Here is a 24,500-nt window from a genome sequence, read left to right on the forward strand (position 1 = left end):
TGGCTTGGTGGTTAAGTGCTGCGGCTGCTAACCAATAGGTCAGCAGTTCAAATCTGCCAGGTGCTCCTTGGAAACTCTATGGGACAGTTCTACTCTGTTCTATAGGGTCACTATGAGTCGGGATCGACTTGATGGCACTGGGTTTTATTCATGTACTTTATTAACTATACCTATGTATATAGTTAATTTAAGTAAATGCCAATTTCAACTTGCTCTTAGAGATAGAAATTAGCCTATTTGTTACACTGACTGAGGTTGACCTTTAAATGTTTTGCATAATATATAAAATGTCTTTGTACCTAATTAGCCCAGAATTTATGGAAATTTAGATGTCAGTTTTACCCCCTAAGCAAATACTTTTGTAAGCAGATTAAGAGTGTAAATATTCATGCTAACAAAACTTTAAAAGTTTCCTAAATATTATTTCTACTGATAATAATAATTGCTAGTATTTATTGCGGTGACTATATGTCCAACACTTTTCTAAGTGATTTACATCACTTAACTTATTTCAGTAATTATCTGACGTAGATGGGCTTATTGTCCTGATTTTTAGCAACAGAGAGACTGAGACAATGTTTTGACAACATTCATATAATTTAATCCTAGATTTATAAAAACACTGATTCTGTGAACACACTGAAATAAACCAGGTAGGACGGTTGTTTTCTAAACCTTCATCCTGCATTTAACACTAATCCTAAATGATCTTGATAATAATTTTTTATTGTGCATTACAGGAAATTAGAAAATCGTTCTCCTTTCCCTATTGAATTGAAAAGTTTACAGAGCTCATTGTTCCCAGTCAACATTCTTTAAAATATATTCACCAGAATCCTCCAGAAACTATAGAACCCAAATCCCAGTGGTGAGGCTAGTGCCTGCATTGTTAAAATGCTTCCCAGGGATGTTATAACTTCTGCTATTGAGATATGATGACTTCCAAGTTTGTATGGCAAATCAGAAATAAGACTGACAAGGTTTCCTGATTTCACTGTCTACTTTGATCCAATTGCCTTTTTATGAGCCACTGAGAAAGGAATGCTCACACCTGATTTTTTTTATTTTTTGACCCAACCTATTCTCAGTATAGTATCTAATATCCCAGAGGAAACCCTGGTGGCGTAGTGGTTAAGTGCTACGGCTGCTAACCAGAGAGTCGGCAGTTCGAATCCTACAGGTGCTCCTCGGAAGCTCTATGGGGCAGTTCTACTCTGTCCTGTAGGGCCGCTATGAGTCGGAATCAACTCAACAGCACTGGGTTTGGTTTTTTGGTTTAATATCTCAGAATACAGATGCCTCAACATTTCTTCCCTTATTTTCCCTCACTTTCCCCTTCTACATCCTGGCAGTTGCTGAGGAAATCATGATTTGGGCAAGAAGCACATTGATGTGTTAAGTTTGATTTATACTTTCACACCTGATATCCAACGACTGTCTGTGTGGTAAAACCAAAAAACCCTTTGCCATCAAGTCGATTCTGACTGGTATCAAATACTCCCAATGGGAAGTTTTCTTTATTCATTCAAGGACACAGTCATTAGAAAGTCAGGGAAAAAGAGACCAGATCCCTTCCTTCATGGAGGCAATGTTCTATTGGGGAAGGCAGAAATTAAATGAATAGAAAAATCAATAAATATGATGAAACGCAGGTGGTGATAAATGCTGCGTAGAAAAACTTAGAAAGGCAAGATTTTAGAGAGTGATAGAATGGGGTAGAGGTGCTAGGTTAGTTAGGGAAGGCCTCCCTGGAGAATTGACATTTGAGCTGAAGTATGAATGAAGTGGGAGAGTGGGCCACCCACAAATCGGAGGAAAAGCATCACAGATAGAGGTAACAGAAAGTGCAAAGGCTAGGGGAAGGAATGGGCTTGTTCTCGGAAAGCATGAAGGTCAGTGTGGACAGAGCAAAGTTAATGAGGAGAGTAGATGGACATGACACCAAGAAACAGGAAGCAGCTCGCTCACGTACGGCATTGTAGCACCTGGTGCTTAGACTTCATTCTGGGTGTGATAGAGACCATTTTGAGCGAGGGTGCGAAATTATCTAATTTTCATTTTAAAATATCTCTATAGCACATATTTGGAACATTGACTGAAGGCAGGGAACCTGTTAGTAGCCTTTTACAGTCCAGGTGAGAGAAGATTGTGGTAAGTCCCAGTGTTAGCATAGCAAATGTTGAATGATGGGCAGATTCTGTGTGTATCTATTGGCATTGTGAGCTACAGCCCATCAGAATTGCTAATAGATTAGATAAAGAATGCAGAAAATAGAGGAGTGTTATAAATTGAATTGTGCCCTCCCAAAATCTGTTTTGGAATCCCAATCCCAATACCTGTGGATGCGATCCCATTTGGGAGTTGGATTTTCTTTGTTATGTTAACAGTGCCACACCAATGTAGGGTGTGTCCTAAGCCTAATCACTTCTGAGTTATAAGCAGTAGCATAGACCCAGAGACAAGCAAATACCAGCAGGGGAAGATAAATGCCACCAAAGGAACTCAGGAACAGAAGCTGAAAGAGTCAAAGATCCTCCCCCAGAGTCAACAGTGAGAGCCTTCTCCTAGAACCAGTGCCCTGACTTCATACTTCTAGCCTCTTGAACTGTGAGAAAATACATTTCTGTTCTTTAAAGCCACCCACTTTAACGATTTCTCTTACAGCAGTGCTAAGAATCTAAGACAGAGTCAAGGATAACCCCAAGGTTTCTGGTCCAAGCATTAAATGTCAGGGCTATTGACTGAGATGAGGAAGACAGGAGCTCTGCATCGGACATGCCAAGTCTGTGATGCCAGGTATTCAACTGGCAGAGGAGGCATTCAAGTGGAGTGTGTCAGAACTTGGAAAGAGATCAGGGTGGGGATCCAAACAAGGGAGTCCTGAGCATATAGATGGATTGTTGAGTTCATGATTCTGGTTGAGCTCACCTAGGAAGGAGCCTACATACAAATAGAGAAGAGAAAGACGTGTGGCTGAGCGCCCAGAAGAAAACTTGCTCAAACCTGTTGTTATTCTATAATAAAAAGGTGCGGTTCTTTACCTAAAAGATGCAGTCTGCAAAGAGCAGACAAGGGACAATGATTTGTAGAATATAACATATACGATACTGTAAAAAAATTAGAGTTTTAATGTTATCTGTGATTCCATTATCACACAACCTCGCCGAAAAGGCAATTCTTTGTTGTTTTTAAATGTAAATTTAAGTGTGAATATACTAGTTCACATCCCACAGCGTATGAGTCATTTCAAGCCAAGAGCTTCAGTTAATCCTGAGAGGCTGGCAGATTCACATATAAAACTGGTGGCACAGTTGGGAAGAAAAACTACTCATTTGACTAAATGCTTTATAAAGGCAATTAAAGCAGAAAGATGTGTTTATGGGCTTTCACCCTTTAAAATGGTGATAGATCAAATTTATTAAAAATGTAATTTGGAAGAGAAGCTGGCAATATAGTAATAAAAATAAAAATGAAACTAATTTATCTTAGAAGTGTGGTGCTTTTAGTCCTAACCAACGCAAGGAACCTGCCATCCATATAAAAGTAGGAATTGGAAACTGGCTTTCTATTTCAAAAGGCTTTGACCTAGAATTCAGCTGCTGGATATATGACCATGTGATATGCTATTTCAATAGTTTAGAACAGAAAATATAGATACAATTTGTATACAACTGAAACTTAAGAATAACTTTTTAGGACTTTTTTTTTTTAAATCAACACAACCGATAAAAATAAAAAAAAAATATGCTATTAAAACTTAAATGCACCAATGTGGTTAAAGGAGGCAATATTGTTTACTATATATCTAAAGAAACCTTCCCCTGTTTTACAAAGCTAACTGTGCTTTCTTTTAATGAATTGTTTTTAAAAGAAGGTAAGGGAAAACCCTTTTGCAGGACACTAGAGATATCAGATGCTACGACAATGCAAATAACTCCATTTCTTAATATTTCTCCTAGAAACTTACTTTTTGTAAGAATTAATACAATTTTTTTAAGAAAAGAAAGTATAACCTGATTTTTAGTTCGAGACTAATGACAAAACAGATTGTTTTATTCCAGAAAATATCATTTCCAACACCATTTTAACTGCTTCGATGTCCTTTAAGGAAATGAATTGAATGATGAGATGAATCGAGTGGGCCTATCTCATTTAGAAGAAGTGCCTGGGTGACGTGAGTTGTTAAGTGCTTACCTACTACCTGAAAGTTTCAGAGGTGCCTTTGGAGATAGGCCTGGCAACCTACTTCCTAAAGGTCACAGCCTTTAAAACCCTATGGAGTAATTCTACTCTGCACACATGGGGTCTCAGTGAGTTGTAATTGACTTGAGGGAAACTAACAACAATAATCTAATTTAGGGAGTCCCGGGGTGGTGTAAATAGCTAATGTGCTCAACTCCTAACCGAAAGGTTGGAAGGTCATTTTCATCCAGAGGTGCCTTGGAAGAAAGGCCCGGAGATCTGCTTCTGAAAAATCAGCCACTGACAACCCGATGGAGCACAGTTCTACTCTGACACACATGGGGTTGGCATGGATCAAGATCAAGTTGATAGCAACAGGTTTTATCTAATTTTGGACAAAGAAAGTCCTTTCAGATAGAGAACTAGAGCTTGCGGAAAGCAGTCAGTTTAACTATATTCAAATAAAGGATGTTTGTGTCTATAAATAGAAAGAGTAGATGAGAGAATTGGAATGGTGATAAAATACAGGTAGTGCACTGGCCCCCTCAATGGGATGAGCCGAAAAGACTGTGTGGAGGGGAAGGACAGTTCTGACTTCTGATGTTGCTTTGCTCAGGGTACCAGCCTCGGTCTTGCCTTTGGCTACTATCTTCTCATGATCAGTAATTGTTCTAACGTGCAAATGCCTCCCTTCCTTTCCCGACTCCTCCCCACATCCCTGAAAGATTATACGTAAGTTTCAGAGCTAAAGAGTAAACCTTTATCTTTAGTATATTCAGCATGAAACGACGGTTTCAAAAAGTCCATATTATCATATAAGCTTACCTACAAGGTGATACCAGAACAAAAAGTAGGAGGTAATGATTTTAGCAGAACTTTAGCATGTGTTTGCCTTTTAAACCCTGTAATATCATTGCATCTAAAATCATTAAGTGATAGCCAAATTCCTACAGTAGCCAGATTATCTGGATTTTACCCTGAATTGTCTAGTAAGAAAATTATTTTTTTAAAGGTAAGTGAGTTTACTTATTACTTTTAGTTGGAAATTACCATCTACTTACTTAGATGTGTTTTTGCTTTGTCCCTAACTGCATACACACACACACACACACACACACACACACACACACATTTTGTTCTTTTCGTTACAGTTAACTGCCATCAAGTTGGCCCCTGGCTCATGTCAACCCCATGTACAATGGAAAGAAACACTGCCAGGTCTTGGGTCTTTCCAGTGTTCAGTTGGGGGTTGGACCATTGTAATCCATAGTGTTTCGTTGCTTGATTTTTGCAGTAGATTGCCAGGCCTTTCTTCCTAGTCCATCTTAGTCTGGAAGCTCCACTAAAACCTGTTCAGCAACATAACAACACACAAGCTTTCACTGCCAGGTAGATGGTGACTGCCGCTGAGGTGCATTGTCCAGGCTTTTAACCTCCATCTCCCACACGGAAAGAAAGAATACTGCCACTGAACCACCAATACACACACACACATACACACACACGTAAAAAAATTTTGATTTTTTTACTAAATAGATTTACGAGCAAAAATACTGTAAATTGTGAAATACATTTCTAATCGACTGTTGCAAAGAAGTACCTACTAGGCACACAGAGCAAGAACCCCAAAGATCTGCTCTTCATTGTTTTCCGAGTTCAGTAAAGTGATTCTGACCACGCGACAAACAATAGTGGTTCTCCAAGCATAAACATTTGCTGTTCTACCATAGAACTAGAGTAAGGACATTTTAAAAGCAGCAAATACCACCCAAGTCACCATTCAGCTTCATATTCTCAGCTATAAAAAAATATACAACAAAATCAGAAGAAGGTTTTTATGTGATGGAATGATTTTCCATCTCTGGGCAAAGGAGAGGAATAACTGATTTGCTTTGTGAATGTAATTCACCAATGTCTACAGAGAATGTGACAGTTACCTACTGCACAAACTGTATCCTTTTAGAAACATAGTAAATTTAAAGCTTTTTATGAGGCTGTGTGAGAGACATGGTAGCTGGGAAAATGACATGTTGAAAAGGAGTGTATTTAAACTGCAGTATCTGCCTAACAGTGGAAACCACAGCTTTGCCTGGAGACAGTAGATCTGTCTAAACGAAGACAGGCTAGTAATGTTTTAAAAGGACAACAGAATGGACCTTCTGCCTGCTATATCACATGTTATTTTTAGATGAAGTGTAACTTAGGACAAATAATATTGACTGAATGTTATTCTCTATACTAATAGAAACATGCCCAAATACATTTGAAATGGTAAAGAGTTTTTATTATTATGAGATCTCTCTATCATCTATCTATCTATCCACCTATATATATGTATGTATGTATATCTCCACAATCTATGTCTGCAAACGTTTTCAGGAAAGGGCTAGATAGTAAATATTTCAGAATTTATGGGCCATATGGTCTCTGTTGCAACTAGTCAGCTTTTTTGTGTTCTAGCACAAAAGCTGCCATTAACAATATGTAAATGAATGAATGTGACTGTCTTCCAATAAAGTGTTATTTACTGACATTGGAAATTGAATTTCACACAATTTTTATGTGTCACAAAATTGTTTTTCTTTCTTCTCTTTTTTTCTATTATTTAAAAATGAAAACTATTCTTAGCTTGCAGCCCATACAGTAAGAAGTGTCCGACTAGATTCAGACCACAGGCTGTACTTTGCAACTGGTAACATCCCTAATAACCAAATTACATTTTTCATCTCAAACAATCTCATAGTTCCTTGTAGAACTATCATCTTATTTGGAGCTATACTGATCTCCAAGGTAAATACAAACTCTTGACAAGAAGATAAAAGGTAGCTTTGAAGTAGAAGACTTTTTTTTTTTTTTAATAGAATTTTATCACACAAATGGGAATACAACCAAAATAGAAAAACTCACACCTCGGCTTTAAAAGAAAGTGAAAAGCCAGACCATCTCTCAGCTAAATGTTTTGTTGTAGGATAAGTTAAGATGTATAATTAGTCCAAATAAGATCTCAGTATTTTCACAGTATTGCAAACACAGTACAATATTAATTTTCACTTTATAGTTATATGCAAACAAATTGGGTTTGTCTTTAAAAAAAAAAAGTGTTGCTTGCCTCGCAAAAGCTGTCTTTGATAATAAATAAGAATTCCACTGTAAAATTGAATCTTTCCATATGTGACAAATTTCAGAAGAATGAAGAAAAGAGAAATGTAGCATTCTATTTCAAATACATGGTTTTACAGATGGAATTTCTTAAACTAACTCTCAAAAATATAAGCCAGTCACAAAAAGACAAATGCTGTATCCTTCCGTTTACATGAAATGTCTAGGATAGGCAAGTGTATAGAGACCAACGTTTATTAGTGCTTACCAGGGACGGGCAGAAAGAAGAGAAATGGGGGCCTCGTTGCTTAGGGAACACTGAGATTCTGTTAATGGTGATGGGACAACTGGGAAGCAGTTCATGGTGATAGCTGAACAACCTAATAAACACAGATCATGTCACCAAATTGCACATATGAAGAATGTGGAAAAGGAAAACATTTTGTTACATACGTTATTTGCTACAATTTCAAAAAATTTTAATGTCCAACTCTATCAATTTATACAAAAGCATGAATGGATGGAAAAAAAAAGTTTTTTTTGAAGAGAGCACTTGGGATCCAAGTCACTAATATAGTGTGGGTAATGGAAGAATCTCTTTCTTTAATTCAATTAAAATTCCCAATCGAATATCTGAATTTGTCAATTGGTTATCACGAGAGAGATGTAAATTTTGCTTCTTATCCAATTCTGATGTGCAAAATGTTACCATGCCTTTTATTTCTGTCTTTGCCACTAGGAGTTTGAAATCAACTCTTAAGTGTGCAACCCCATTCTGGAACCTTCTTGTCCTACTGAAAATGTGGCATGTATCTCATGCATATCTGGGCCTTTCATGACAAAGGCAAGAGAGAAGTTTCAGAACAACAACAACAACAACAAAATGAAGGAGCGCTTCTTCATTTTTCTCTTTATTCTCTTGCTACAATATAAAAACAAACAAACACAACAATGTCTTTTCGGATGATAAAGTGGACATTCTATAACAAATCTATAAAAGAATAGAAGGTGAAAATCTACTCACAAACTACTATAAAGGATTTTGTATAGTGTGTGCTTTAAAAATGAATTTACTTTGTGCTTGAAATACCACTTTTGTTCATATTAAAAAACAATGTCTGCTTCTTTGAATTAACAGGCTGGGTATTAATCCATCTTTAAGCAAGAACAAAACAGAGGTCACAGAAGGAAAGCCTTGCTTTCTGCTGAGCATCTTCCCAGCCCCAGTTTTGCCATAAGAAGCTCTCAGATCAATTAGCTATTATTTCTTTCCCCCAAATGATCTGGTATGGCTTATGAAGATGCGTACATAATAGGATAAAAATGAAAGACATGAAAAATAAGACCAAAGGAAAATAAAATTGTGTTATTATAGAAGGCAATCAGCATTTAACATAAATTTTGTCTATCGTTGGTTGGATTTACACTTGTCAATGTGATCAGCAGCTTCACGAGGGAATTTCTGATTGTAGTTTTGAGCCGGGATCCCTCTCCCACGCTCACTTTCACAGGATTTCTTGGCCAATGTATTTTCTTCCTTGTTCTGTGAGATTTATAATAATCAACACCACCTTCAGATGGACTGCAATTGGACATATGAAACAGTCTTAGAAAAGGCTCTGGCTGGGAGTTTTCATCACAGCATCAGAAATTTAAAGAGTGCTACAGCTGCCAACCAAAGGGTCGGCAGTTCAAATCCACCAGGCGCTCCTTGGAAACTCTATGGGGCAGTTCTACTCTGTCTTATAGGGTCACTACGAGTCGGAATCGAGTCGACGGCACTGGGTTTGGTTTTTGGTTTATTGTGATACAAGTGCTGCATATAACACTATACTGAATCTCAATACTATCAACAGAGTCCAACCTAAGGAATACCTAGCAGATAATTTCACATATGAAGACAGAAAAGTTGTTGAAGAACTGACGCCTTTGACTTGTGGTGTAGGCAAAGAATATTGAACAAAGAACAAACAAATCTGTCTTAGAAGAAGTACAACCAGAATGCTCCTTAGAAGCAAGGGTGGCGAGACTGTGTCTTACATACTTTGGACAAGTCATCAGAAGGGATCAGACCCTAGAGAAGGACATCTTGCTTGGTAAAGTACAGGGTCACTGGAACAGAGGAAGACCCTCAACGAGGTGTATTGACACAGTAGCTGCAACAATGGGCTTAAGCGTAAGGATTGTAAGGATGGCGCAGGAGCGGGCAGTGTTCCATTCTGTGGTACGTAAGTTGGAATCAACTCGACAGCACCTAAAAACAGCAACAAAAAATTCACACATAACAATCCCAAATTGGCCTAGGGAGTGCATTCCTGTTCTCTAGAATAAAAGTTGCATCATGTGACTCTGCAAGAAGGACCATCATTATCTTCATCATCATTCATTCCACAAATATGTATTGAATACCTATATGTGTTTATCAACATGAATCACAAGACCCTGCAATTATTGCAATGTAATTGATGAATTCCTAAGATCGGTTTATGAATGCTGCTCCTACATGTTGGCTATCAGCAACAGTTAAGGCGCCTTCCACAATATTTCAACATGGGCTTTTTTACCAGTGTTCTTGAATCATCCCTGAATTGCTTAAGAAGTGATGGAGATTAGTGTTGTTATTGATGTTGCCGGAAGCCTTGCTAAGAAGGTGCAGTGTGCCTTCTCCACAGAGGGATTTCACTCATTATCTCAAGAGAAAGCCCTATCTGAGGCTCTCAAGCCATTCCTGACTGAAAAGAACATTGTCAACAGACATAGCTGAGACTGTCAGGGCCCAGCTCACTCCCCTGGGTCCTACCAGTGCCTGCAAGGCTGATTTCTGACTTCTGGCATCCATGTGCCTTTGCATGAGGCCTTTGTCTGACCATTAGAGCTCACTCTGCATGTGGAAGTGCTAGACATGAAAGCCCTTAAAAGCAGCCTCAGCTGATGACCGGAGGGAATTGGCGGGAACTGGTGCAGAATGCCCCAGATCCCTCATTCCTCTGATGGGCCATCTTAGAGCCCCAGTCGCTCCTACAGAAGCTCCTTAGGACTACCTTGCAGCTTCTCTTGTAGGAATTTGCTTTATAATGCACATTTTCTTGGCTTTCCTTTGCCTGTTCCACTTCCCCATTTCACTATCAGTATTTCCAGAGACAATCTCCCAAATAAACAACTTGCAGTTGAAGCCGTTGATCCCTTGTGAATCCACACTAAAACAGCAGATTCCACAAAATATGTTCTGATAGGTAAGAGTAGGTAGCGTTCTTCTTCAATCTACCTATTAAAAAAAAAGTTACCCTCAGGTCAATGCTGACCCTTCGTAGCCTATGTGTGTCAGAGTAAACTGTGCTCCATACAGTTTCAATGGCTGATTTTCAGAAGTAGCTAACTAGGCCTTTCTTTCAAGATACATCTGGGTGGACTCGAACCTACAGCCTTTCAGGTAGCAGGCAAAGGCATTAACTGTTTGCACCACTCAAGGACTCCATCAAGCAGGTAGTAACTTTCAAATCTGGAATGATGAGCGCATTTGAACGCATTGAAGAGATTTGTATTACCACTTTTGCTTTGCCCTAAGGTATGTTATGTGTTCTTACAAACAGAATCAGAAGGATAGAGAGTTCTGAAGGATGAGTTGCTTACACATCATAAACAATAAGGGAAATTATTGCGTGTCAGCAAGGGAAATTCTTGCTGTTTTTATAAGGTAAGGCGTTCCACAACACCTCCTAACTGGGTACTTTAATTTTGATTAAATTTTGTATTAATTTTTATTAATTCCATGCCCATTTGGGGATTGTTTTCCTAAGTAAAATGATACACTCTTAACTAAGACAGCAGGTATGTAGTCCTGAAGCCCTTTTGTCTGAAGTCAAGATCCACGATATGTGTATATCCATTATTCACCAAAATTTCATAAGTTGAGCGTTGGCTTTTGGCTAGACATATTTCTATCTGCTGGGTAAATCCTGCTACCAGTGTCCTATGATAAGAGACAGACACACACAGACACACACACACACAAAAGAAATAGGACCACTAAACTCAAAGTATAAGTTGAAGGTAAGGTGTGGGCGAAAGGAGAAACTGACCAATTCTTGCTCAGGAAATAAATGACTTCACAGAGGAGGCCATGCTGTGCTTTTAGCCTGGGGGAAATGGAGATGTTCCTTAGGTAGAGATAAGCCTAGAGGGCATCCTGCACCCGTTTAGTCAATTCATACTCCTAATGATCCCATAGAACAGAGTAGAACTTCCCCCAAAGTGTTTCCAAGGAGCACCTGGTGGATTTGAACTGCTGACCTTTTGGTTAGCAGCCTTAGCTCTTAACTACTACGGTACCAGGGTTTCCAGAGGACATCCCAGGCAGAAGGAAAGTACAAGCAATGGAACACAGATATGGCATAGTCAACTGCATCTAGGAACCAGACACTTCATTAGAACTCAGGTAAACACGGAATGGAAATGTTTGGCAGAAACCAAGAGTGGAGAAGTTGGCAAGAGAGTTCATTTTATCCTGTAGGCAGTGGGAATATTTGGGGGCGGGAGGGGGCATTAACAGGGGAACGACAACACCATATCTGCTATTTAGAAGGTTTTCTTAAAGACCAACCCGTTGTCGTTGAGTTGTTTCCAATTCATAGTGACCCGGTCGGACAGAGTAGAACTGCCCCCATAGGGCTTCCAAGGCTGTAAGTATTTATGGGAGCAGACTGCCACATCTTTCTTCCATGGAGCTACTGGCCGGTTAGCTTAGTAGCTGAGCGCTTAACCGCTGTGCCAGAAGACCAAGGGAAAACGACAGAGGGCAAAAAGTGCTGTGATTGGTATGTTGCTGGCTTAATGGGAGTGGAAATTCATCAGCCAGACACACTGTCCTCTACAGAGCAGCAAGGTGCTGTTATAAATATTTCTATTATTACTTAAAGGGGAAGGCGGGAGGTGAGTGATGGTGACAGAAGGGAACAGTGGATTCACAGAAGAAGAGAAGGAATTAGTCCTGTTCTTGTCAGATATACTCCCGCCTGGCAAACATTTATCTCAGCGGTTCCTTTTCCATCTCATTATCCATTGCTTACATCTCTGCAGCATCCCACCTCCATCCCTAACTCAGAAACACATTTTAAAAAATAATAATAGCAATCTTTTGATCTGTAGAGAAATATGCTTCTACAGGAAAGATGGGGACTTTTTAAAAGCTGAAATCCTGTTAGACATATAAGGATGACAATGTTATTTTCACAAGGAGCTGTCAGCTTTAGGGGCTTGTGTGTGTGTGTGTGTGTGTATGGGTGGTGTGGTGTGTACTTAATCACTGTGTGAAACACTTCAGTAAACTGGCCTTTGCAACCACTTGTAAGCCCACTGCCTCCGCTAGGATTGGACCTGGGGGATAAAAGGAAATCTTTAAATTCCCAAGCTCTGCATCCGTCACTAATAATTTTAAACAGCATAAATGGCATTAGAATGTGGATTATGCTTTCAACCTGGTTTTACATCTGAAATGTTTCCTGTATAAACTGCCACGTAGTCCAGTGATCAGCAATCACAGTAAATCCGATTCAGTGCCAAACTAGTTTCCCTTTTCCAGCAAAAGAAAATGTCTTTCCCTCCCTGAACATCAAACACGTCCAGGATGACCTGCCTGAAATCATGTCATCGCAGGCTCCTGGCCCTCACCAGGAAACACAAGAAATTAATTTTAGCCTATAGCATAGCTTCAGGATAAAACTATCAAAGAAGTAAAAAAAGTTTTTCAGTGGCCAGAAAAGAGAATATGGATGAGAGATTTACACCCAGCACCTATTTCTCCTTAGCCTTGGTCATCTCTCTTACCACCAGTTTAATTGTTGACTTGTCTCTTTAGTTTCATACCTTTCCCAAAAGTGTTTTTTTCCCTTCTGCCTTATCTGTTCAAAGCCGTCACTCACACTGCAGGTTTGTAATGAACTTGCTCTCTGCCTGGCCAAAAGAAAACGAGAAGGAAAAAAAAAAAGTGACATCATTTTCCCGAGGGGGAAGATCAGCACTTTCATCTCAGCGAGATAGAAAATAGAACAAAGGAAACGTCTGGCAGGCCCAAAAGGGGAAAGGATGGGGACGGGGCACAGGCTTTCTTTCCTCTCCCAAGCTTTGTTTGCTGCACTTTAGAAATTTGGAATCCATTTGTTTTCCCTTCTCATCCTCTCCTGCTGGCCATGCAAGGTCTTGTCTGGACGTAATTACTGAACAAAAAGCATGACATTCTCTCTCTCTCTCACCCCTTTTGGGAGTTTGGTGAGATGGGGTGAGGGTGGAACATTTAAAGGCTTATTAGAGAGTTTTGACAAGTATGCAACATTTTAAGATTCTAATGCAAACTAGCTAGCTCAGGAATCCCGTCAGGCAGGTATGCCCTAATAAAACAAAAAAAGTATCTAAACTCAAACTAAAGTAAGCAGAAGGAGAGATGGTTGTGGGAGGACGAAGGAAGGAGAATTTTTTTAAAAAATCATTGAAGATCTCACTGGGCTAAATTATAGATGTATGAAGAAAAGATAATGTGGGAATCAACACTGAAGGCTCAGAGGCTGAGGTATTAAAACAGCTGTTTACAATAAATTGGGATATGTAATCAGAATTACTTTATAAAAACATAATTCCCTAAAATAATCAAACAAAAAAGAAATGTGAGTTCCCTCCAGTTACCTTGATTTGAGTCGCTTAGGGACCATGTGCAGGAGATTATCAAACATGTACTGTTCGTCAGAGAAACATGATAAATCTCCCTTGATAAAATGGGAGCAAATGCTTTCTTTTTAAAGTGAAGCTGGTGTAGAATTAGACGTGTATGGTGGGCATGTGCCTCCCAGGCCACAAGCTCAGGTGCGTCAAGAATGGAAGTTTCATCATTTTTCTATGATTTAATTTATATCTGGAATTTTTTTTTTTTTTTTACTTTTCCTGTTATCAAGAATCCCCATCGTAAATCAATTCTTGGTAAATTCAGCCAACTCTAGATTTTGCCCTTGCTCCTTCTTCCCTCAGCTGACCCACATTTCATGGCTTTTGCAGAGCAACCAGGTCCAGTTCCCAGCCCTACTCATATAATGCAGCCTCTACAAAAGTGTGCTTCACCCTGCCTGGTTCCGAGTCTCAGTGTCACTCCTCTCACCCCCGTGAGCACCTAATTCCCAGTGAAACCTCGGGTTGTCAGGGCAGAAGTTTTTCTGTGTAACTGGCATAAGTCAGTTGCCATCAACTCAATTCTGGCTCATAATGATGCCATGTGTGTCAAAGTAGAACTGTACTGTATAGGGTTTAAAGTGATAAATTTTTCAGAAATAGATCACCAGGCCTTTCTTCTGATGCAACTCTGGGTGGACTTTCATTTAGCAAAGAGCATCCTAACCATTTGCACCATCCAGGGGCTCCAGTGTTACTGGCAAAACTACTATGAAGTATCTTCAGTCCCCTTGGCTATTTCTTAGCAAATTTCATATCCCTCAGCATATTAGGAAAAGACAAGAAACTGCTAGATGGTTACCTGATCCACTTTGTGAGTGGGAACTTGGATCCATTATAGGACACTTGGTCTGGATTTAACCTGCCACACTATCTACCACACTACTGCCTCATCATGCTTACCTGGCAGGAGTTGTGGGAAGTGGAGTCTGAGAGGCACTGGTCATCTGAAGTTCCATGAGCCCTAGGTCTATACCAGCATCTTAGGCTATGGTACAAAGAGGGAGGATAGAGTGGGGTCCAGAGCCCTTTCTCAGATATCCTCACAACCATCTAAATCCTGTGTCCTCATTGAGTCTTCTCCTGTCTCTCAGTCCAGAATATTTTTGTCTTCTCTGTGATTGGAAAAATGGACAGAGCAAGTTTATTTCCAATCTATCATTTAAACCCCAAGACAATCATGCCCATGATTTTTTATACTAAAAATTTCAGACTTTCAAACAAAAACAAAAATTCTCTTCTCTTGAATTATTGTCTCCACAACACATTTTAAAAGTTTATTTTGAAAATCAAAAAAACTGGCTTTGATATTTCTTTTTCTTTTGATCATTTTGCTGAATACACCAAAAACAAAAAACATTGCCTTCAAATTGATTCCGACTCATAGCGACCCAACAGGACAAAGTAGAACTGCTCTATAGGGCATCCAAGGAGTGGCTAGTGGATTCAAACTGCCTACATTTTGGTTAGCATCTGTAACTCTTAACCACTGTGCCACAAGGACTTCACTGAATGTGTATACTCGAAATTAAAGGGTAGTAGGAAATTTGAAGGAAATACCATAGAGTGATGTTTCAAAATAGTATTATCTGTTTCTTCCCTTATAAATCTTTGCCTATGGAAGAGGCAGTTGTTTGAACAGAATGAAGGGACATTACATGGCTTAAAGTCAGGAAAGGTGTGTGTCAGGGTTATATCCTTTCACCATACCTATTCAATCTGTATGCTGAGCAAATAATCCGAGAAGCTAGACTATATAAAGAAGAATGGGGTATCAGGATTGGAGGAAGGCTTATTAACAACTGGCGTTAGGCAGATGGCACAACCTTGCTTTCTGAAAGTGAAGGAGACTTGAAGCACCTACTGACGAAGATCAAAGGCCACAGCCTTCACTATGGATTATACCTCAACATAAAGAAAACAAAGATCCTCACAACTAGACCAATAAGCAACATCATGATAAACGGAGAAAAGATTGAAGGTGTCAAGGATTTCATTCTACTTGAATCCACAGTCAACACCCATAGAAGCAGCGGTCAAGAAACCAAAAGATGCATTGCATTGGGCAAATCTGCTGCAAAGGACCTCTTTAAAGTGTCGAAAAGCCAAGACGTCACCTTGAAGACTAAGGCACACCTGACCCACACCGTGGTATTTTCAACTGCATCATATACATGAAAAAGCTGGACAATGAATAAGGAAGACTGAAGAATTGACACCTTTGAATTGTGGTGTTGGTGAAGAACATTGAACATATCATGAGCCACCAAAAGAACAAACAAATCTGTCTTGGAATAAGTACAACCAGAATGCTCCTTAGAAGCAAGGATAGCAAGACTGTGTCTTACATACTTTGGACATGTTGTCAGGACGATCAGTCCCTGGAGAAGGACATCATGCTTGGCAGAGTACAGAGTCAGCAGAAAAGAGGAAGACCCTCAATGAGGTGGATTGACACAGTGGCTGTAACAATGAGCTCAAGCATAACAACGATTGTAAGGAGGGCGCAGGGCCGGGCAGTGTTTCATTCTGTTGTGCATGGGGTCGCTATGAGTCGGAACTGACTCAATGGCACCTAACAGCAACGACATGGAAGAGAACATATGATTCTTGCCTACTTATCTTGCCCTCCACCAAGAAGGATGGAACTGAGCACTTCTCTTTAATCCACTTCTCCAGAACACTAAATTCCACATAGAACAATACCAAAAAAAAAAAAAAACCCATTGCCATCAAGTCGATTTCGACACATAGTGACCCTATAGGATAGAGTAGAAATGCCCCATAGGGTTTCCAAGGAGCGTCTGGTGAATTTGAGCTGCTGATCTTTTGGTTAGTAGCTGTAGCTCTTAAGCACTACACCACCAGGGTTTCCCACATAGGGCAAAGTAGAGCATATATCGAAAGTAGAGTGTACTGAGATCCTCCAAAATAGAATAGACAAATTCACATGATGAGGTCAGAATACGTAACTAGAGAATCCACCAGTTTTCTGAATGACATCCAAGGACAGATACCATTTTATTAAGGCCATTGTTCAGGTGGAGCCCAATTGAAGTTTTCAGGACCTCTCAGGGATTTGTACCGAAAGATACCAAAGTTAAACTATAGTTAGTGGTAGACAACTGAGTGAAAAAATCATGTGGAATTATGATAGCCAGTCATATTGAGTCATAACATGAGTACATAGAAGACCATAAGGACACACCTGGGGTTGAAAGGAAGAGTAAAGAGAGAGAGAGGGAAATAAAATTATAGAAGCCACAAAAAGCGTGACAGAAAAATGGAGGCGAGAGAGACTGTAATAGTGAAACACATTATTTGAAATTTTACCTTCTGCATTTCCTCCCCCCCCCCCATTTTATTTTTCTCCATAGAACTTATCAATAACCAACATGCTCTCTGGAGCCCTGGTAGTGCTGTGGTTAATAGCTTGGCTCCTAACCAAAAAGGTGGCAGTTCAAATCCACTAGCTGCTTCTCGGAAACCCTATGGGGTAATTATGCTCTGTCCTATAGGGTCACTATGAGTCAGAATCTACTTGATGGCAATGGGTTTAACAAGCTGTATATTTTATATGTTTCTTTGTGTACTGTCTGTTTACACACACACACACATGCACGTGTGCATGTGCAAAATTATAGGATCCACAGGAGAAGTAATTTTTGCATGCTTTGTTCACTGGTGGAGCCCCAGCAATTGGAGCAGTGAAAAGGACTCAATAAATATTTGTTGATGGAAAAAAAGAAGGAAGGTAAGAAGGAAGGAAGGTGTGAGGGAGGAAAGGAAGGAGAGCAAGGGGACAGTGAAGAATCTTTGGTTTTAATTCTGCAGACCCAAGAGGCATGACTGTACTTCTTATTCTTGGATTCTATGCTATCCCCGTATTTTTTTTCCACGTGCTCCCTTTTCTTGACTTGAGCTACTTTGAAAGGGCCTCTCTTCATTGTAACCAAATGAACCTTGACAACAACAGGTATAGTGACAGCATGTGTGGTGCCCCCTTCTTTATATCAGGCAATTAGTGTAGCAAACAATCTCATCTTTAAACCACCTTCAAACCTAGTATAAAAACTGGCTGCAACAGGAGCCATGAGCTTACTGGAGAAGCATGACCAAGGTTGCTGACTCAAGTCACAATGAGGACAGTTAAAAAAAAAAAAAAGGTAGAACATAAAACACATCCACAAGGACAGGTGTAGAATACCTGGGGGCTGAAGAAGCATTCTCACCCACTGCCATGCTTTAAGGACATTATATGATTCAGCAGTGGCTTCCAAACCTAATGAGCCTATTACTGGGATGCTGGCTAAAAGTGGGATTTCCAAAGTCCAACTCCTCAAAATCCAGATTTTATAGCTATAGGTTAGAAGCCAGCAATATGAATTATTGATGGTATCAATGCAAATGACTTCCTAAATACACATTAATAATAAAAACGCTGTAATCTTATTTGTGGCCCTTAGAATGCCCCGCTTCCAAAAATTTAACAATGGCCTCTCACTTCTGATTTCCATCTGCTTCACAGCCTGCATGACCTCAGTAATTCAGTAATTAACAATACAGCTTAAGAGTGGGTGAGATGGAAAAAGTGGGATTTTTTTTAAATGAACTAGGCTCTGTGCTAAATTTCCTTGCACAGAAAGTGCTACCTTTATTGTTGCATTGGCAAAAACATAATCAAATTATTTACCTGCTGGTCAATGCCTGGGATATCAAATGAGATAACAATGCCTTGAGTCACGCTCCTCTCTACCAGCATTCCCACTAATTATAGTATTTTACTGTCTTAACCTCTACATCCAATTAGAGCTTAGGTATATTTTCTTATAATAACTAGCCTCATGCTCTCCATGTTTGAATGCCTTCTTTGTAGTAAGTTAGACTCTATGAGAGACTCCTGAGCACTCTTGAGGGCAGGACAGTGTGGTCATGAATGTAAGGTAAACCCTGGGCCTTGATAGCCACTTTGTTTCAGGGGCCACAGGACAGGTCATAACCTTGAGAGCTGGAAATCCATTAGGATTAAGGTAACCTTCATAAATCCATCCTGTAACCCCCCCTCTCTTCACCATGAGTCTATCAGTTTCTCATACTGTCGTGGCTTGGTTGTGATATTCAGTCGCCTCACACGCATGTGAAACCTGGACAATGAATAAGGGAGACTAAAGAAGAATTGATGCCTTTGAATTATGGTGTTGGAGAAGGATATTGACTATATCATGGACTACTCAAAGAATGAACGAATCTGTCTTGGAAGAAGTACAGCTGGAATGCTCCTTGGAAGCGAGGATGATGAGACTTCATCTCAACTACTTGGGATATGTTATCAGAAGGGTCCAGTCCCTGGAGAAGGACATCATGCTTGGTAGAGCAGAAGATCAGTGAAAAAGAGGAAGACCCTTAATGAGATGGATTAACAGTGGCTGCGAAGATCGACTCAAGCATAACAAAGATTGTGAGGATGGCACAGGTCAGGGCAGTGTTTCATTCTGTTGTACAGAGATCATTATGAGTCAGAACTGACTTGATAGCACCTAACAACAACAATAAAAAAAAAAAAAACTCCCCTAAATTTCATGGCTTCATCTAAGAATAACGTGTGGGTTAATGTACATTCCTGATTAGGTTACATTCTCAATTCCTATCTTTTAGATACACTCAAATCTTACATCTCTGCAGCTCTCTCATTCCCACTTTACTTTATTAAAATAAGACCTGCCGGGAGGGAATAGTTAAGTTGTCTCCACAAGATTCCATCCAACTCTAAGGAGGATGTTGCGCATAGCTACCTACTTACTTGATGAAATGTAGTGCATTAGGCTTTTAGATAGAGTTATATAGAGCAAGATCAAATAGTGAAGAACCTCCCACTCATAGATTTGAAAAATATATCGCCTTTTGCAAAGAAGTACAAATGAGTATTCATAGACTTAGGAATAGTTTTGTGTTCCTAAAGTAGAGTATCTCAGGTAGGAACTGGAGAAGATGGAAGATTCAGTTAAAGCCAAGCCATAAAAACTGAAGACTAACTCTGAGTTCATTTTGCGATTGGTTTTATTATCTCAGGGTTTATAGAAAGCAGTTCTACCTAATGCACAAATAATTTTTAGTTTTATTCTTTTCTTTCTGTCACCTCTGTTTTAAACTTTCAGTGATAGGTGGTCTTGGAAAATGCTGAATTAAGACTTAGCAAAGTAAAACCTCTAGATTTGGCTGGTCCTAGAGTTCTAACACTCCCACAAACAAATGTTTCACATTTGTTGAAAGACCTAAGACCAAAGTAATAGCAACTTATAAACACACAACTATACATGAATGCACACACACAATGATGCAGCATACACGCACACTCTCCCTCTCTACTGCCCTGTTGTACAGTGACATAATTTAGTTTGAGAAAGTACTGCTTCTGTACATGAAAATATTCTTCCTTGTTGCACAATGTCCGTATGTCCTAGAAGAACATAAAACCAAGGTAGGATTCATGTTATAATAAATGGTAGGACTTATCTATCTAGTTTTACTAGCACTCAGTAACAGGTTTTCCATCTTAATATATTGGTGAACAATACTATTTTCACAGACATTTACAGGGTCTTATGAGTCAGAATCGACTGGATGGCAATGGATTTATTTGGTTTTGGGTTATAGTTCACAAAGTAGTTTTGCAGCCATTACACATTCATTTAAAAACTAGCTATCAAATACCTTCTGTGTGCCTGGCACATAGGTTCCTCATGAAGTGTACATTCCAGAACATCTCATTTGAGACACACAAACAATTCTAGGAGGTACTTTCTTTTGAGGGACATGACTTCAACCCAGATATTTTAATCTAAAAACTCTGTACTTTCCATTGGAACCAGCTGCTTCTCTGACAAAAACCTTATTAATGAAAAAGAGTAAGTCAATTATATTAACCATGGCAAATTCCCTACTGTACACTAGGAAATATGCAATTTTACTAATGAACTTAGTAAATGGGTAAGTGGTTTGGGGGAGCAATATCATTAATCTAAGATGTAAACTCGAGCGTTCCATGAAGGTACTCAGGAAGTGGCCGAGTAATAGTAATTCTTTGTTTTATCCACAGAAAATTTAGAATAGGACTTTGTATACACTGCCAAATGCTTGTAATTAATTTTGCTTAGCTCTACTCTAAATTTGAACTGGGATCACCCATAAGAAAGATTTTCTGTTTCCCATTACATTTGAACATTGGTTAGTCCCCACCTGAGTACAAATATTTTCTAAGCCAAAATTACAGATATTATAGATTGCCTTTACCTTAATAAACATTGATATTTTCCATTGGATTTAATTAATTTTAATTTTTTTCAAATATTTATTATGTTAGATACACATTGCAAACTAATCGATTTAACTAGGAATCTCCAGCTTATCCCTAATTTATTGTGACCCATAGTACATGAAGAGTCATGTTCTATCTTACAGTTGGCTCAGCTTGAAAGATTTATTTGGGCGTTCCAAGTAACTCTGTACGGAAACTATGTGGGTATGAGCTAACTGGTTCAGTGGATATAGTATTCTTAAACTCTTATAGCATTAGGTTTTATCTGGATTTTATGAGAAGCAAAGCCCACATGATTGTGTAGACATGAATCATTCTCAACATGGGCAGTGTTTTGGCTTACTTTTCCCTCACTAACGTTTCCAACTTTTGTTATGCTTTTATTTATAATGCTGAAATCATTATTTTAGTTAGGAGTTGCCAGATTAGCATTAAGTATTTAGTTTCTAACAACCCAGAATCTATAAACAGTAATATGTTTTAAAAGAAAAAAACTGTGACCATAGATTAAACAGGGATGCAGTAGTAGGAAGGGGAAGATACAACCCAAACAGTATGTAAATGAGCAGGAAATGTTACCAGAAAGGACTCCAAGTCACTAACAATCCACATGTTCATTTAAAAATAGTAGGTTAGACTTAAAGTGAAAATTTTTCTGGGAAAAATATCCCTTTACTTTTATATCCTGACAAATTTATAGTACTTAAGAATACTCTTCAGTTGGGGGAAAGAATATATCTTTCCCCCAACTGAAGAGTATTCTTAATTACAGTGAAACTGAGAGAACTTTCCTGTATATTGCAAGGTTCTAGGTTGGAATAGAGTCACTACACCAAAAAGAATTGGCTGACATTCAACCACTTGAGGAGGTTGCATATGGTGAAGAACCGATGGCACGGAAGGAAGAAGTCCATGTTGCACTGAAGACATTGATGAAAAGCAAGGCTCCAGGAATTGACGCATACAAATTGAAATGTTTGAACAAACAGATGCAGTGCTGGAAGCACTCACTTTTCTATGTCAAGGAAGTTGGAAGATAGCTACCTGGCCAACCAGCTGGAAGAGATCCATGTTTTGTACCCATCCCAAAGAAAGGACATCCATCAGAATGCAGAAATTATCAAACAATATTATTAATATCACACACAAGTAAAATTTTGTTGAAGATCATTCAAAAGTGGTTACAACAGAGTACATTGACAAGAAACTGCCAGAAATTCAAGCTGGATTCAAAGGGTTTGCGGAACAAGGGATATCATTACTGATATCAGATAGATCATGGCAGAAAGCGGGGAATAACAAAAAGATGTTTACCTGTGTTTTACTGATTATGTGAAGGCATTTGACAGTGCAATTCATAACAAATTGTGAATAATATTGCAAAGAACGGGAATTCCAGACCACTTAATTGTGCTTATTTGGAATCTGTACTTAGACCAAGAGGCAGTTGTTTGAACAGAACAAGCGGATACTGCATGGTTTAAAGTCAGGAAAGGTGTTTTTCAGGTTTTTTTTTATTCCTTTTACCATACTTATTCAATCTGTATGCTGAGCTAATAATCCAAGAAGCTGGACTATATGAAGAAGAATGTGACATCAGGACTGGAGGAAGACTCATTAACAACCTGCATTATGCAGACAACACAACCTAGCTTGCTGAAAGCAAAGAAGACTTGAAGCACTTGCTGATGAAGATCAAAGATTACAGCCTTCACTAAGGATTACACTTCAACATAAAGAAAACAAAAATCCTCAGAGCTGGACCAAGAAGTAACAGCATGATAAACGGAGAGAAGATTGAAGTTGTCAAGGATTTCGTTCTGCTTGGATTCACAGTCAATGCCCACGGGAGCAACAGTCAAGAAATCAAATGACGTATTATATTGGGCAAATTTGCTGATAGAGACCTCTTTAAAGCGTTAAAAAGCAAGGATATCACTTTGAGAACTACAGTGGCCTTACCCAAGCCATGATATTTTTAATCACCTTATACGCATGTGAAAGCTGGACAATAAATAAGAAAGACTGAAGAAGAATTGATGCATTTGAATTATGGTGCTGGTGAAGAGTACTGAATATACCATGGACTGCTAGAAGAATTAACAAATCTGCCTTGAAAGAAGTACAGCCAGAATGCTCCTTAGAAGCTAGGATGGTGAAACTTCATCTCATGTACCCTCATACCTGGGAGGTATTGAAGGTTCAGTTTCAGACCACCACAACAAAGCAAGTCACAATAACTTTTTGTTATCCTCGTACATATAAAATTATGTTTACGCTATAATGTAGTCTATTGAGTGTGCAATAGCATTATGTCTTAAAAAGTGTACAAAGTTTAATTAAAAAATACTTCTAAAAAATACTTGATTGATAAAAAAATGCTAACCATCATTTGAGCCTTCAGCAAGTGATAATTTTTTGCTGGTAGGTCTTGCCTCGATGTTTATGGCTGCTAACTGATCAGGGTGGTGGTTGCTGAAGGCAATTTCTTAAAGTAAGACAGCAATAAAGTTTGCTCGTTGATTGACTCTTCCTTTCACAAAACATTTCTCAGTAGCATGCAATGCTGTTTGACAGCATTTTACCCACAGGAGAACCTTTTTCAAGATTGGAGTCAATTCTCTCAAACCCTGCTTGTATCAACTAAGTTTATGTAATATTCTAAATCCTTTGTTGCCATTTCTACAATGTTCACAGAATCTTCACCAGTAGATTCCTTCTCAAGAAACCATTTTCTTTTCTCATCCATAAGAAGCAACTTCTCATCCATTAAAGTTTTATAATGAGTTTGCAGCAATTTAGTCACATCTTCAGGTTCCACTTCTAATTCCAGTTCTCTTACTATTTCTGCAACATCTGCAGTTACTTCTTCCACTGAAGTCTTGAACCCCTCAAAGTCATCCATGAGAGTTGAAATTAACTTCCTCCAAACTTCTGTTAATGTTGGTACTTTCACCTTCTCCCATGAATCACCAATGTTATTAATGGCATCTAGAATGGTGAATTCTTTCCAGAAGGTTTTCAATTTACTTTTCCCAGATCTATCAGATGAATCACTATCTATGGCAGCTACAGCCTTATGAAATGTATTTCTTAAACAATAAAACTTGAAAGTTGAAATTACTCCTTGATCCACAGGCTCCAGAATGGATGTTGTGTTAGCAGGCATGCAAACAAGATTAATCTCCTTGTA

Source organism: Loxodonta africana, chromosome 10, assembly GCF_030014295.1.
Source record: "Loxodonta africana isolate mLoxAfr1 chromosome 10, mLoxAfr1.hap2, whole genome shotgun sequence".
Lineage (NCBI taxonomy): Eukaryota > Metazoa > Chordata > Mammalia > Proboscidea > Elephantidae > Loxodonta > Loxodonta africana.